This window comes from Ovis canadensis, chromosome 1, assembly GCF_042477335.2.
Source record: "Ovis canadensis isolate MfBH-ARS-UI-01 breed Bighorn chromosome 1, ARS-UI_OviCan_v2, whole genome shotgun sequence".
NCBI classification, from domain to species: Eukaryota; Metazoa; Chordata; class Mammalia; order Artiodactyla; family Bovidae; genus Ovis; species Ovis canadensis.
This window is the reverse complement of record NC_091245.1, coordinates 27,782,607-27,798,258: the sequence shown is the minus strand read 5'-3', so window position 1 is coordinate 27,798,258 and position 15,652 is coordinate 27,782,607. Positions and strand designations below refer to the sequence as shown.

At 45.4% G+C, this 15,652-nt stretch overlaps 2 protein-coding genes across 2 annotated transcripts in view; both read right to left on the bottom strand.

Annotated features, from left to right (window-relative positions):
- Positions 1 to 15,652, bottom strand: part of SCP2 (sterol carrier protein 2) — a 981,293-nt gene that overhangs the window by 415,959 nt on the left and 549,682 nt on the right. The gene's annotated exons all lie outside the window — the stretch shown is intronic.
- SHISAL2A (shisa like 2A) overlaps positions 7,550 to 15,652 on the bottom strand; it is a 40,216-nt gene continuing 32,113 nt past the window's right edge. The window contains exons 4-5 of the mRNA XM_069591928.1: positions 14,649 to 14,817; positions 7,550 to 9,582 (exon numbers count right to left, since the gene is read on the bottom strand). The gene's annotated coding sequence lies outside the window, so the exon portion shown is untranslated. The remainder of the gene's footprint in view (positions 9,583 to 14,648; positions 14,818 to 15,652) is intronic.

Genomic DNA, 15,652 nt, shown 5'->3' with positions numbered 1-15,652 from the left:
CTAGAAAATGGTGATAAGAATGGTACCTACCTCCTGGAGTTATTGTTATTAAATGAATTTTACATACGGAAAGGGCTTCCCACTCGGCTCAGTTGTAAAGAATCTGCCTTCCATGCAGGGGACACAGGAGACCTAGGTTTGATCCCTGGGTCAGGAAGATCCCCTGGAGTAGGAAATGGCAACCAACTCTAGTCTTCTTGCCTGGAAAACCCCATGGACGAAAGAGCCTGGTAGGCTGCAGTCTAGGGGGTTGCAAAGATAGGAAAAGGAGTACGTCAAGGCTGTATATTGTTACCCTGCTTATTTAACTTATATGCAGAATACATCATGAGAAACGCTGGGCTGGAAGAAGCACAAGCTGGAATGAAGATTGCTGGGAGAAGTATCAATAACTTCAGATATGCAGAGGACACCACCCTTATGGCAGAAAGTGAAAAGGAACTAAAAAGCCTCTTGATGAAAGTGAAAGAGGAGAGTGAAAAAGTTGGCTTAAAGCTCAACATTCAGAAAACTAAGATCATGGCATCTGGTCCCATCACTTTGTGGCAAATAGGTGGGGAAACAGTGGAAACAGGGTCAGACTTAATTTTGGGGGGCTCCAAAATCACTGCAGATGGTGACTGCAGCCATGAAATTAAAAGACGCTTATTCCTTGGAAGAAAAGTTATGACCAACCTAGACAGCGTATTAAAAAGCAGAGACATTACTTTGCCAACAAAGGTCCATCTAGTCAAGGCTATGGTTTTTCCAGTGGTCATGTATAGATGTGAGAGTTGGACTGTGAAGAAAGCTGACTGCAGAAGAATTGATTCTTTTGAACTGTGCTGTTGGAGAAGACTCTTCAGAGTCCCTTGGACTGCAAGGAGATTCAACCAGTCCATTCTGAAGGAGATCAGTCTTGGGTGTTCTTTGGAAGGAATGATGCTAAAGCTGAAACTCTAGTACTTTGGCCACCTCATGCAAAGAGTTGACTCATTGGAAAAGACTGTGATGCTGGGAGGGATTGGGGGCAGGAGGAGAAGGGGACGACAGAGGATGAGATGGCTGGATGGCATCACCGACTCAATGGACTTGAGTCTGAGTGAACTCCAGGAGTTGGTGATGGACACGGAGGCCTGGTGTGGTGCAGTTCATGGGGTCACAAAGAGTCGGACACGACTGAACGACTGAACTGAACTGAACTGAACTGTATCTAAATGTTTGTTAGTTTTTTTGTTTGTTTGTTTAATCCTCAGGATAATCCTGTAGTATAGGTTTTATTTAGCATTATTTCCATTTAGTTCAGTTCAGTTCAGTCACTCAGTCGTGTCCGACTCTTTCCGACCCCATGGACTGCAGCATGCCAGGCCTCCCTGTCCATCACCAACTCTCAGAGTTTACCCAAACTCATGTCCATTGAGTTGGTGATGCCATCCAACCATCTCGTCCTCTGTCGTCCATTTCTCCTCCTGCCATCAATCTTTCTCAGCTTCAGAGTCTTTTCCAATGAGTCAGCTCTTCACATCAGGTGGCCAAAGTATTGGAGTTTCAGCTTCAACATCAGTCCTTCCAATGAACACCCAGGACTGATCTCCTTTAGGATGGACTTGTTGGATCTCCTTGCAGTCAAGGGACTCTTAAGAGTCTTCTCCAACACCACAGTTCAAAAGTTCCAATTTTTCAACACTCAGCTTTCTTTATAATCCAACTCTCACACCCATACATGACTACTGGAAAAACCATGGCTTTGACTAGATGACCTTTGTTGGCAAACTAATGTCTCGGTTTTTTAATATGTTGTCTAGGTTGGTCATGACTTTCCTTCCAAGGAGTAAGCGTCTTTTAATTTCATGGCTGCAGTCACCATCTGCAGTGATTTTGGAGCCCCCCAAAATAAATTCTGACCCTGTTTCCACTGTTTCCCCACCTATTTGCCACAAAGTGATGGGACCAGATGCCATGAGCTTAGTTTTCTGAATATTGAGCTTTAAGTCAACTTTTTCACTCTTCTCTTTCACTTTCATCAAGAGGCTCTTTAGTTCTTCTTTGCTTTCTGCCATAAGGGTGGTGTCCTCTGCATATCTGAGGTTATTGATATTTCTCCCAGAAATCTTTATTCCAGCTTGTGCTTCTTCCAGCCCAGCGTTTCTCCTGATGTACCCTGCATATAAGTTAAATAAGCATGGTGACAATATACAGCCTTGACATACTCCTTTTCCTATTTGGAACCAGTCTGTTGTTCCATGTCCAGTTCTAACTGTTGCTTCCTGACCTGCATATAGGTTTCTCAAGAGGCAGATCAGGTGGTCTGGTATTCTCATCACTTTCAGAATTTTCCACCGTTTATTGTGATCCACACAGTCAAAGGCTTTGGCATAGTCAATAAAGCAGAAATAGATGTTTTTCTGGAACTCTCTTGCTTTTTTGTTGATTCAGCAGATGTTGGTAATTTGATCTCTGGATCTTCTACCTTTTCTAAAACCAGCTTGAACATCTGGGAGTTCACGATTCACGTACTGCTGAAGCCTGGCTTGGAGAATTTTGAGCGTGTGAGATGAATGTAATTGTGCGGTAGTTTGAGGATTCTTTGGCATTGCCTTTCTTTGGGATTGGAATGAAAACTGACCTTTTCCAGTCCTGTGGCCACTGCTGAGTTTTCCAAATGTGCTGGCATATTGAGTGTAGCACTTTCACAGCATCATCTTTCAGGATTTGAAATAGCTCAACTGGAATTCCATCACTTCCACTAGCTTTGTTCATAGTTATGCTTCCTAAGGCCCACTTGACTTCACATTCCAGGATGTCTGGCTCTAGGTGAGTGATCACACCACTGTGATTATCTGGGTCGTGAATATCTTTTTGTATAGTTCTTCTGTGTATTCTTGCCACCTCTTCTTAATATCTTTTCCTTCTGTTAGGTCCATACCATTTCTATTCTTTATTGAGCCCATTTTTACATGAAATGTTCCCTTGGTATCTCTAATTTTCTTGAAGAGATCTCTAGTCTTTCCCATTCTATTTTCTTCTATTTCCATTTAATAGGTATGTAAATTGAGACAGAGGAGCCTGGCAGGCTATAGTCTAAGGTCGCAAAAGAGTTGGACACAACTTATGACTAAACAACAATAAAAATTGAGCCTTGGTTTCCCAGGTGGCTAGTGGCAAAGAATCTGCCTGCAATGCAGGAGACTTGGGTTTGTTCCCTGTGCCTGGAGAAGGAAATGGCAACCTACCCCAGTATTTCTGCCTGGGAAATCTCACGGACAAAGGAGCCTGGTGGGCGACAGTCCATGGGGTCCCAACAGAGTCAAACATGACTACAGGACTAAACAACAACAAATTGAGCCTTAGAAAAGGTCAGTGACTTGTCAATCACAGAGTTGGTAAGTGGTAGGCCTAAGATTTGACCAGCAGTCAAGGAAGTTTCACCTTCCACCTTTGGAGTTAGGTCAGAGCTCATGGACATTAGCCCACTGCTTAGACCAGAGTAGGCATCTACTCTTTGTTAAATTAATCAATTAATCATTATTTCTTTAATCTCTGAGATAGTAAGCCTCTGGGAAACGTGTGCTTTGCTGGAGGAGGAATCGGGAACCCAGCTGTTTTAGGGTTTCTTACCAATTGTTGACCTCCACGTAATTATCAAATATGACCTGCTCTGTGTCTTCTTAATTAATTGCCTAAGTGCACCCTCCTTTCCTCTATGAGCACTGGCCAGGCTCCAGTCTCATTATCCCTCTGGACTCTAAACTTAGCACCACTGTATACTAATCTTGGTCTCTCGCATCTGCATAGCATTTCATATTGTACAGACCTGTGGACAGATCCCAGCCAGCCAGGGGTGTGCAGTCTGGACATATGGGGGAGCTTGGAAGGTTGCTGCTTTCTGGGTGATACTTGGGTGTCTTCTAAGGCAAGGCATGGACTGAAAGGGTCATGGCCCTCACCAAAGAGGGCTCACTGCCACTCACGCTTAAGATCTTGGATTCAGAACCAGGGCTCAAGGAGGATTGTCTGAAGGCAGGCAGTCCTCAGCTCCTCTAGAATCTTAGAGAGTATCCCTCTATGAACTTCCAACTTAGGGCTGGGGCTCTAAAACTCATCCCTGTCATTGAATTTCTTTTTCCCAAATTGCCATCAACTTATATTAGGATTGCTGTGGGACACAGAGCCGAGTGCCACCATATCTATATTAATAACAACAGCAAGCACTCACTCTGTGTCAGGTACTGTGTTAAGTGCTTTGTAAATATTAACTCTTAACTCTCACACAAACCATGTGAAGTGGGTACTGTTTTCCTTTAACTTACAGAAATTCAGCTTTACTTACTGTGAATAAAAAGAGACATGGAAAAAAAAAAAGAGACATGGAAAGAAAAACCTAATTAACATACTGGATATTTCACTCACTCAGCATATGCCTCAAGATGAGTGTGTCAGGGGAGAGGCAAATGCTATTCCTTCTGTTGACATCAGTCTCTATATGCCTCTTGGTGTGTGTGCATTTTGCCACAGTGAGTGTTATTCTAGTACTTTTGGCCCCAGGCAAGCCAATCTCTTCATCAAATACCTCACTAAAGAAACAGAAATCTGTTCCAGGGCTAGAGGACAAATTGGCCAGGCTGTTGAGAAATGGTTCTGTATTGCACGTAATGGGGGATCGAAAGGCTTCCCAAGGTTAATTTTTACACAGCTTTGTAGAACCTTAGCCCAGGTAAATTTTGACTGGACTGTAGTTCACAAATAGAGTGACCAACCATCTCAGTTTGCCTCGGACAAAGCATTTCTGGGGCTTAAGACTTTCAGTGGTAAAACCAAGCAACTGGACCAAGTTGGTCTCTATCACATAACACATCTCTGGGGCTGCGTGAGAGCCCTGTTGAGGTCATGCTCCACTCTGTCATTCTTTACGAGGCTCTCAGGAGAAATTCTTGTCTGACCTTCATACCAAGAATAGTTGTATGTCTCCTAAGGAATAAGTGGTTTGTTTTCATCTCATGAACACAATGAACTGTGTAAGTGAACAGGTTTCCCTTTTTGCCTTGGCTCCTGAAAGTCTTAGAGCTAAAAATGTGGGACATGAATTTAGCTGAATTCGTCACTAAGTTCTGCGCTTTTTGCACCATCCCAGGCTCCACTTGGTCTCTGTTTTGTTTTTCTCAATCTTGTCTTAATGATCTTGTTTTACTGAAATGTTTTCCTAGATTTTAATATGGGATAAAATTAAACAATTCTTAGAGTCAATGTACCTTGCCAATAGTCATTGAAAATCTGCAATGATCTGCAAAATTTATGTGTACATACTTTTTTTTTTCCCGCCCCTGGGGAGAAGGAGCCATGGATTTTAATTTTCTAAAGGAGTCATTGCTGTAAATGAACCAAGAAACAAATGCTTTTACTTGAAGGAAGTTGGAAGATTGAAAGTTTCAAGTGTAATACATAATGGTATTTTAAAATGTTGGAGTGGCGGTATGGAGGAATGTTGGTGGGGCAGAACATTATAGAATGGTCAAAAGAGGAATGCTGGTGGGGTGGAGTGCCCCCCGTAATGGAATGGCAGGGTAAAAGAGTGTGGTATGCTGGGATATTAGTGTGTTAGAATATTAGAATTTCTGGAATGTTGATGTGTTTGGGTTTCTAGAACATCTCCTTCTAGAAGTCCTGGCATCCTCCTTGCTTAGTTGTACCTTAGGGTTAGGCTTCTCTCTGATTCAGCCTCTAAATCTTCTACATCCCCTACTCAGTGCCCTACAAGAGGTCAGTGAGGGTTGGTTGCTAGAGCCTTGCGCTAATAGGCACCAGGCTGGCTCATGGGCTTCTGTCAATTTTGCACATAGATGCCTATTCCTTCCTGACTTTGCCTTTTCTTCTTTGAGATATAGCTCAAATACCTTGCAGACTCAGGACCCCAGTAGACCACCTTGTCCATTTCTGTGTTTTCAGTGTTTATCTCAGCGTCTGCCCAAAGGTCATGCCAAGCTTATGGCTACTCTAGGGTAGCCTGGCTAAGCTGCTGCCCAGGGGGCCATCTGTAGATGGGACTTCTAGGGCTGGAGTTCAACTTCTGGGGATGTTAGTAAAGGCAACTCAGGATCCTTGGAGTTGATCATGAGCAGGGGAAGCCAGGGGAAGCTGTGGGACAGTTGAGGCTTCATTACCAGAGAAACCTGATCTAAAGGCCAAATCCAGGGTTTGAGCTAGGGCAGAGACTGCTGCCCTTGGCCTGGTGTGAATGGAAATGGAGCAGGAGTTGGGGTAAGGGTGGGTTCTTGGATGTTCTCTTCTACTTTTTCTCCATTCATTTATTCAATTAGCTAACTTTGCTGAGGCCTCTCTATGAAGACTACCCTGGAGTTAGACTAGGCTTATCGTACCCTGGAGTTGACAGTCTATAATGGAGGGAGTGGCACATAGACAGTGACAACCCAACGTGGTCTGGGCTATGACACGGGGAAGTCGTAAGGGCTGTGGGAGTCCAGAAAGTTCTTCCTATAAGAATACTGTTTGAGCTGACTCTGGAGTCAGGATGCAGTTGAGGGGTATCTGCATGGTGGGAAGGCTGTCTCAAGGGCCAAGGCACATGGGACTTCCCTAGCATCTAGGTGTGGGCTCAGATCAAGGTGCTAATGATTGCAGACTGTCCAGTTCTTTGGGCTGACGAGTTTGGTCTGTCCAGGTCTAAACTAATTGTCTTCAGACCTCTTGCCCCAGCTATTCTAATAACTGACAAATTTAAGTCTCTTGCAATCATTTCCAATCAGGAGGAGGTAATTGGGTCTTAATATCTGGAGACATTTCCTGATTGTGAGAGAATAGGATGGAGGTGCAAAACCTCTTACTTCCAGCCGTCCTGCTGCCGTGCCCTTTCTTCCGGGCCCTCATCCCAGCCAGGCCCTCATCCCAATAGCTGGGGGGACCATGTATTTGCTTGCTGTCCATCTCAGTTACATCAACTTTAAAATGAGCTCCATGGTGGGGTGGGGAATATTCACTAAACTAGAAGGCAAGGGAACTGCATTCAAAACCTGGCTCTTGAATAAGGCTTCACAGATGGCACTGTGTGAAGTTCGGAAGGGCACTTCTTCCCTCCAGGCCTCAGATTTGTCATCAGTGAAGGGAGGGAAAGGATGTGCAGATCACTAAGACCTCTTCCTGGCCTGACATTCTGTGTCTCTGTTGAATCAGTGTTCTGCTTTCAGCCTGTTCCTTTGAAACAGAGGCCATTTGACAGAGAAGACTCTGGAAACAGGAGATCTAGACGTGATTCATGTTCTGACTTGCTGTGTGACCTTGGAACAATCACTAAGCCTCTCTGGACCTCAGTTTTCTCATTTGGCAAACTGGGGCAATACCTACCCCCCAGGTTTTGTGAGGCTTCTATGAGCTAAAAGCACTATGATGACGATGACAGTGGTAATGGTGATGATGAAGATGGTGATGATGATCTGTCTGCATAGCCAGTCTCTTGGAATCCTGTCTGAGGTCACACAGCAAGGCTGCAGTGTGGTATGGGACTGACCATGAACACCTTAGTAGTACAGTGTATTTATATATCACTTTCCATCACACATTATTGTTGAACAGTTTATTGTTGATACACTGGTTCAAAAGCCCACAGGACCAGAATCCTCTCTTTAGATAGAGAGGAAGGTAATACCTCAAAGTAACCCTATAAACAGTAGTGGCCTGTACTCCGGGACTGGTGTTCTGGTGATGTCCACACACATGAGGTCACACGCACATATGCTGCTACACCCTGTGAGCAGCCCCATGTGAATACACGGCTTCCTGGTACATTGGCCACCTGGGGTGAGTCAGTAGCTGCCTGTGAAGCCAGCAGAGAGGGAATATCATGTACCCAAACCTACAGAAAGGAATATTCCTTAAGCCACTATGCTGATCTGGGGTGTGAGGGAATTAGGGTGTTTAGGGTATAGGGTGAGGAGTTGGGAGGCGGACTCACCCTAAATTGGGGCCTCCTCTGCTGGGCCTAATAATCATGGGAGATTTTTATTCCTGCAGTGTTGGTGAAATGGTTTAATTGAATCTAATGGGAGAATATTTGTGATGAATATGGATAATACAGGCAATGAGCCTCAACCAAAGCTGGCTGGGGGAAGGCTGATGAACTGGAGACAGGTCTGATGGGAACTAGGCTAAGGCTTCAGGGGTGAGCCCAGAAGGCTGACCTGGGTCTCCATCCTGCCCTGGTCTAATACCTAAACTTCATGCTTATATGGAATCAGAGAAAGTGAAACTCACAGAGTTCTGGGATTCGAATCAGGATCAGGATTCCAGAATCATAGACTTTAGCATCACATATGGTAGTTATAGAAAATTTTGGAAACTAATCATTTGACAATTGGAGACCCCCTTGGGGAAAATTTACACTATCCTTCTCCAATCTTCTTTTAATAACAATAAATAACATCTTTGCACATGTCATACCTTCCAAAGTCCTTTTACATCACTCCATCACACTGGAGTGGGTGGTATTCTACCTTTAGGTTATGTAATGTGTAGTTCAAAACGAGCCAGTTGGGACTGGAACTCAGCTTTGCAGAATAAATTCTATTTTTCATATGCCAAAGTTTTGATACCCTTGTCTTCAAGAGTTGTAAAAACACTTTCAACTATTTGGTATAATGTGTCCAAATTTTTGGAAGTTTGTTGAGTAAATTTTGCACGTTCATGTACTGTTTTCTTAATGCCTTCTGGCAAACTGCAGTGCTCTAAAATGTGATTTTCCTTGTTGCATGAGCATAATCAGGGCTGGTACATTCTGCGATAGCTTTTTGGCAGGTTTTATCATCCAGCACTATTTTCAGTGAACAAAGGACTTAAACAACATATCCAAGAATAGATTTAAAGTCACTAATGTAAAGACTGAACTTCAAGTCCCTCTAGGTTTAGTCAGAACATGTTCCAATCTTCTTAGAACAAAAAGTTAAACTACCAACAATGAAGAAAGAAGGAAAAAGAGAAAATAAACCTCCCTGGATACAACTGCATAAGGACACACGGAGGTGTGGTTGTGGTGAGGAAGGGGTGTCTCTCGTGGAGGAAAGCTTTGTTTATGATGCTGCTGGTAACGTGGGGCAAATCCCTGCGCTTCTCTGGGTCTCAGTTTTCCCCAGTTACAAATGGGATAATAATTCCTGTTTTGGGAAAGTTCGGGAGTTTATCAGCCCTGGGGGAGAGCTGCAGCCACAGAAGAAACGGCTTAAAGACGAGGTGAATGGGGGAGGGGTGCGGAACAGCAGGGAGCTGCGAGGGGCTTACGGTCTCCATGGTAACGCGCGGCAGCCTGGAGAGGAGGCGGGGCTTGGGAACCGGCTGCCTCAGGGTTTGAAATTGAAGGTTTCACAAAGAAACCTCCCTTCTCCCAGGAGAAAGGCCTTCTCCGAGACAGAGCTCTGCACTCGGACAGGCCTCTGCGCCGAGTGCATTCTGCTTTTTGCCTCGTGTTATGGACACGGAGAACAGGTCCACAGATAGGTCGAGAGTCTTCAGCAAGTCACTGGCAGGGCAGGCATTCCTGACCTCTGATCCGCTCTCTGGTCTGTACCGGAATGCTGTTTCTCTGAACGCTGGTCTCCCCGTCTGTACAATGAGACAATTGAAAGAGCAGGTTTCCAAGGACCCTTTGCGCCCTGAGAGTGTTTGATCAAACTATTAGCAAACACAATGGAGGTGGTGAATGCTAAGATGAGGATCATGCAATCTGTGAGGCATGGACTGATTTGTCTCTGGGTCCCCCACCCCAACACGTGGCGAGGCACAGAGGGGACATCTGGTATTTGTGGAATGAATGTTTGGGTCAATAGACACAGTCATTCTTTTGTTACAACGGGTTTAAAGAGCACCTACTAAGTGCCGGGTTAGTTCAGAGAAGGGCTCACTCACTGAGGGCTGAAGCCCTGTTGGCCGAGGAAGCCCTGAGTGCAAGAAACGGCTGCCAGGCAGGTGCAGGTGAAGGAGAGGATGCCTGCTACCTTGGACTGCCCTACAACATGCGGCATTCATGTCCTGGGGCTTCCTGGCCAGCCGTGATTTCTCCCAATCCCCAGGCTCCGGAAGGGCAGGTTTCATTCTCAAGGATCCTGCTAGACAATGAGGAAGGCAGCCAGGCCAAGACCTTTTCTTGGAAAAGCTCAAAAATTTCTGTGGAAGAAAAGGCTGGGGCAGATGGCCCCTGCTGGCTTCTCCTAGGAGTGCCCACTTTGTTTTTTGTGTTCTTTCCCAGCTGGCTTATAGGACGGAAGGAGGGCGTGCCTCTTCCTCACCTGTAGGGCAGAAACAGCACTGCACTGGGAGTTCGAGCCTTGGATCCAAATTCTGACTCTACCTCCAGCTCAATGCATGGGCTTGGGCAGGTGGTTTTTCTTCCTGGTCTTACTTTGCTTGAATTTGAATTGAATTAAGTCGCTTAGTCGTGCCCGACTCTTTGCGACCCCACGGACTGTAGCCTACCAGGCTTCTCAGTCCATGGGATTTTCCAGGCAAGAGTACTGAAGTGGGTTGCCATTTCTTTTTCCAAAAACCAAAAATATATGGGGATAGTGATCTTCATAGTGGTGTAGTAAGAATCAAATAAGAAAATGGTTATGAAATCACTCTTACCTCCCCACCAAAGTCATATTTGTCATTTACTGTGATCCAAAGATTTTACAAACTTTATCTATAATCCAAACAATAATCCTGCAGTGTTGGTGTTTGTTATTTAGCATATGAGGCTCAGAGGAGAGAAGGAATCTGCCCGAGCTCACACAGTTAGGAAGCCACAGAGCCCACATGCAGACCCAGGTCTTTTTGACCAAAGTATATCAGCAGATCCCTTGGAATCTCATTCCTTCACCAAATGATATTTATTGAGCATATACCATGAGCTAGGTGGCAGCTGGGGTGGATCAATAATACACGATCAATCAGGATGTTGGGAGGAAACAGATGGCATTTCTCAAATTGGATACTTCGAGAAGGGTTTTAATAAAGGGATTATGTAATGCAGGGAAGAGGAATAGGGCAATACTGCAGGGCAACTAATATTGAGGCACTAGTTACTACCCTTAGGCTTAAAGGAGCAAGGAGGGAGCAATTACAAGAATCTGGAGTCAAAGAGAGCTGTGGTAAGGGCAGTCTGACAGGAGCTATGTTCTTGATATAGAGATGCAGCCAATCCATGATGTAACCTCAGGGAGGAAGCTAGGGGAATTTATACTCTGCTTGGACTTTAGTTGGCCAAATCCTACTAGAATCCAAGGGCACAGTAATGCCTTAAGGTAAACCATACAAATCCTCCTGTTAAGATATGGATCAAGGTCAAGAAAGGAAGAGAGTGGGTCTAGAGTAGCAAACAGAAGATAACACAAAGACCTTTTTTTAACTCTAAGGAGGAGCTCACCAAATAATGGAGAAGACAGGTATATTCACAATTGTAATGAAATATGTGAAAAGAACTATATCAGTAATCTATCCTTGTGTAACAAACTATACCAAGACCTATGGCTTAAAATAATAACCATTTGTTAATATTTGCTAATGAGTCTATGAATTGGCTTTGGGCTGGGCTTAGCTGGTGGTTCTTCTGCTTATCTCACCCGGGATCACTCAGTAGCTGCAGTTAACTGGTAGTTCAGCTGGGTGCTGGTTGGCCTGGGAGCCTCACATATGTTCTGCATGGTCTCTTCTACCAGCAGGCCAGCCCAGGCTTCCTTACATGGTAACACTGCATTCCAAGAGGGTGAGAGAGGAAGCTGCAAGGTCTTTTGAGGCCTAGACTCAAAATAGCACAGTGTAACTTCTGCCACTTGCTGTTTGTCAAAGCAAGTTGCAAAGTCAGCACAGAAACAAAGGATGGGAAAATATATTCCACTACTTGATGGGAGGGGTGGCAAAGTTACATTGCACTAATGTAACACCATGTAAGTTTGTATAACCTATCTTAATGGTAAGCCATCTTTCAACCATTGGAGAAATAACAAAATCATAGCACTTTCCAAACTATTCTAATTGTGTATTAACCTATCAGTCTTCCCCCAATAGCCTAAGAGCTCCCCAAGGATGTGAATTATGACTGATTGATTTCTTTGTTCCTAGAGCTCAGGGCAAGGCACCCCAAACATATTAAATGTAGTTTGTTAAATGACTATGGCTGGGGGTGGGGCTGGTGAATGGTCTACTTGTCCAAAGCAGTGGAGCCACAAATGGTGCTCTCTTTAAATATGAAGTTGACATTATAGAACACTTCCCCTACCTCACTGAGACCCTTTGATTATTGCCATGGTCCACCAGGGTCAGATTCAATCCCCATATCCTCCATAAAGGTGTTCAGACTACTTATTTCCTCCTGTTTCAGAATCTCTGCGACTCTCATGGCCTATACACCACAGCTTGACATTTGCTTTCAAAATCTTATTGCTCTCTAGGGGTCTCATGGGTCAAACCTACTTTTCATCTCTAGTGAGTAAATCCCTAAGGGCAGGACTGCATCATGTATCTTCAAGAACTTGTCAACATGGTGGGCCCACAGCACATCCTCAGTCAACACTCCCTACGTGGATCATGCACTCTGGGCAGGCTAGACCTTATGAGGTTTGTAGAAGGCATGTAGGGAGTCATTCACACCCTTGCAAGTGTTCCCAGATCTCTGGGATAGAGCAAGGCACATTTCCCTTGGGCTCTGACCTGTGGCCTGGGATTTGTTTGTCCGCACTCTGGCCCCTGCGCTAACTGGACCCAGACCAAGAGGAACAGTGTCCCAATTGGCAATGGAATGACCTCCTCCTGACAAGAGGAGAGATGTCCAAGGCTTGAGCCATTTATTACAGGCAAAAGAACCATCACTGTCTGTCAGACTTCTGACATTTCAGGAACCAAAGGGGCAGTTATTGACTAGATCCCAAAAGCAGAGCTCCTGGGTGGCAAATTTCACTTCAGTGTCACAAAGAACGTAAAAAGCTGTCACATATGGTACCGAGTTCCTTCCAATGCTTTAAATTCTTTCCCAAGGCTCCCCCTTGCCCACAGGATGAAACCCAAGCCCCGTGATATGGCAAGACTTCAGGACTTGGCCCATATACCCCTTTAGCTTCATCCCTTACCATCTCCCACATTATAGTGTCCACCAAACTCAACTACTGATTGTTTTCTTGAAATCATCGTTTGCTCTCTCTTAGCCCCGGGTCATTGTGTTTCAGTTCCCTCTGCCTTGAATGCTATTCTCCATCTTGTGCCACAAACTCCCTTTCCTTCAAGACTTAATTTACACAGCAATTTCTCCAAGAAGCCTTCCCTGAAGCCCTTGGCTGGGTTAGGGATCTCTTGTAGATACCACAGCCATGAACTCCTTGAGGATGGAAACTGGGACTTTCTTTAGCCCAGATTCTGGCAGAGAATCATTGTCAGTGATGCTGAAGGAACAAATGTCCGTGTTTGAGGAGAGGCTGGAAAACCACCTGACAGGAGTGCTATAAAACCGAGAGGAAGATTCTACTATTTCCACGTTGTAAGATTCAGTCCTCCTAATTCTTGGTCAAAGATTCAGACTTGGGCTCCACTCCATCTGGAGCACCCCCTCCCCAGCAAGCCACCTCCACCCATGCCCTCTGAGTGTTTGTTCTCAGGCAGGCACACACACGTGTTCTGAACATAACCAGGAAAGCAATTTACGAGAAATAATTGCCAGCCGGTCGATGTGTGCTTGAGAGCAGCGGTGACCTCAGACTATTTCTGTCTGTGCGTCAGCCCACCCCGCTTCCTTCCTCTTTGGCTGCTCTAAGGGAGGGGGTTCCTGCTGCACAGGTTGGCAGCTTGTTTCCAACCCAGGACTGAGGCAGGCCAACACCAGTGTGAGCCAGCTCTGGGGGCTGATTGAATTCAAATGAGAGATGCTGAACAAGGGCCATGGGGAGGAACTTTACGGGGGCCTGGGATGTGTAGGTCAGCAAAGGCAGCACACAAATCTGTTTTCCACCTATCCCCACCCCGCCCACACTGGCTCTGCTGGGGAGATTCCACTAGGCCTCGGGGCCCTGCTCAGTGTGAGGTCTCCTTCTAGCCTCCCCAGCTCTGAATTCTCTTTGTTCTTCCTGGCCAGTCATTCTCAAAGGGTGGTCCCAGACCAGCACCGCCTGGAACTCATTAGGAATGCAAATTCTGAGGACTTACTCCAGACCTACCCAATCAGACACTCTGACAGCAGAGGGGGCGGGGAAAGGGGGGGCGAGGATCTGTGTTTTAAACTAGTCCTCCAGCTGATTCTGACCTTGGCTGAGGTTTGAGGACCACCGCTTAGGCCACTGATGACCATTTAAATTTTTAGAATTTACAGATCCTCTCCCCCTAACAGACCAAGAGCAGTCTAAAAGGAAGGTCCTTATAGGATTCTTCCTTTAACCTTCCAGAAGGTGCTCTGAGGGAAAATCTCTGAGGATTTTCCTGATGTGGATACCAAGGAGATACACAGGATCTGTCCTGTGAAAGGTCACAAAGTCCATCAGTGACTACACCCCCTACCTGTCACCCATTCCCGCCACACATGCACACACACACACCCTAAGCTCTCTCTACAACAAATGACTTGCAATGCTTAGGCTGTGCCAGGCTCTTTTCTTACTGTTTTTGAACAGATTGTACTCTGGCCATAATTTCTAATGATCCTGTCTTACCTGGAAACTGACTCATCTCTGATGATTCAGCTCAGACATCGCTGATTCCTCCCTCAAGCCGCATGAAGGGTCACAGTGGCTCCATTGCGCTTCTGTGTGCCCATCTCACCCGTCACGTGGACTCCCTGAGGGGAGAAGCTGTGGATAATTCCCTGTTGTTTCTGGTAACCTGAACAGGATAAACACCACGGAAAGCACAATAAGGGGAAAAGGTGCTGGGTTTAGAGTGCTGAAAATTACACAGACACGTGCCACACAAGACCACAAATAAAGCAAGACCAGAGCTGAGATCTCTTGATTTGCAGCCTAGGGCACTTCTGAGGGTGACTCACTGGGCCTTTCCACCTGTCATGTGTCCTTGGCTGGTTCAGGCCCCACGCACAGAGGTCTAAGAGTGACCATTTCACTGTTGCCAAATCCAGCGGCAGATCATGTCAATGTCAAAAATGTCAAGAACCGCTTTCTGTGGCTTCTGAGTCTCCCCATCCTTGCCTTATACCCTCAATGAAAAGCCTAAAGCCACTGACAAAATGAAGATAAGGAGCGTAGCTGGGAGAGAGGGGCGGCAGTAGCATCCTACCCTAAGATTCCTTTGCTGTCAGACTAATAATATTTTAAAACCTAATAAGAGCTAACGCAATGCTTTCCATTTGCCAACCTTGTTCTAATTACACTGTTGAAGTGATTTAGTCCTCCCCCAAATGTTATGAGGTAAATATTACTGTTATCCCTGCTTGTACAGACGATTAGGTACAAATGTCACTTAGCAAGTAAGGGCAGGGATGGGATTTGGACCAGGCATTCGGCTCAGAAGTCCCTGCTACTAATCACTGTGTTACATTGAAAAATACTCACCTATAATTTTTTAAGTCTTTGTAGCACTTTCAAGTTTAGGAAGAGAGTTCATATACATCATCTCAACACTCACCATAACCCTGCAAGGGAACTGAGGCTCAGAGAGACTAGGGGACTTTACCAAAGCCATGCTGCGGAGCCTATTAACC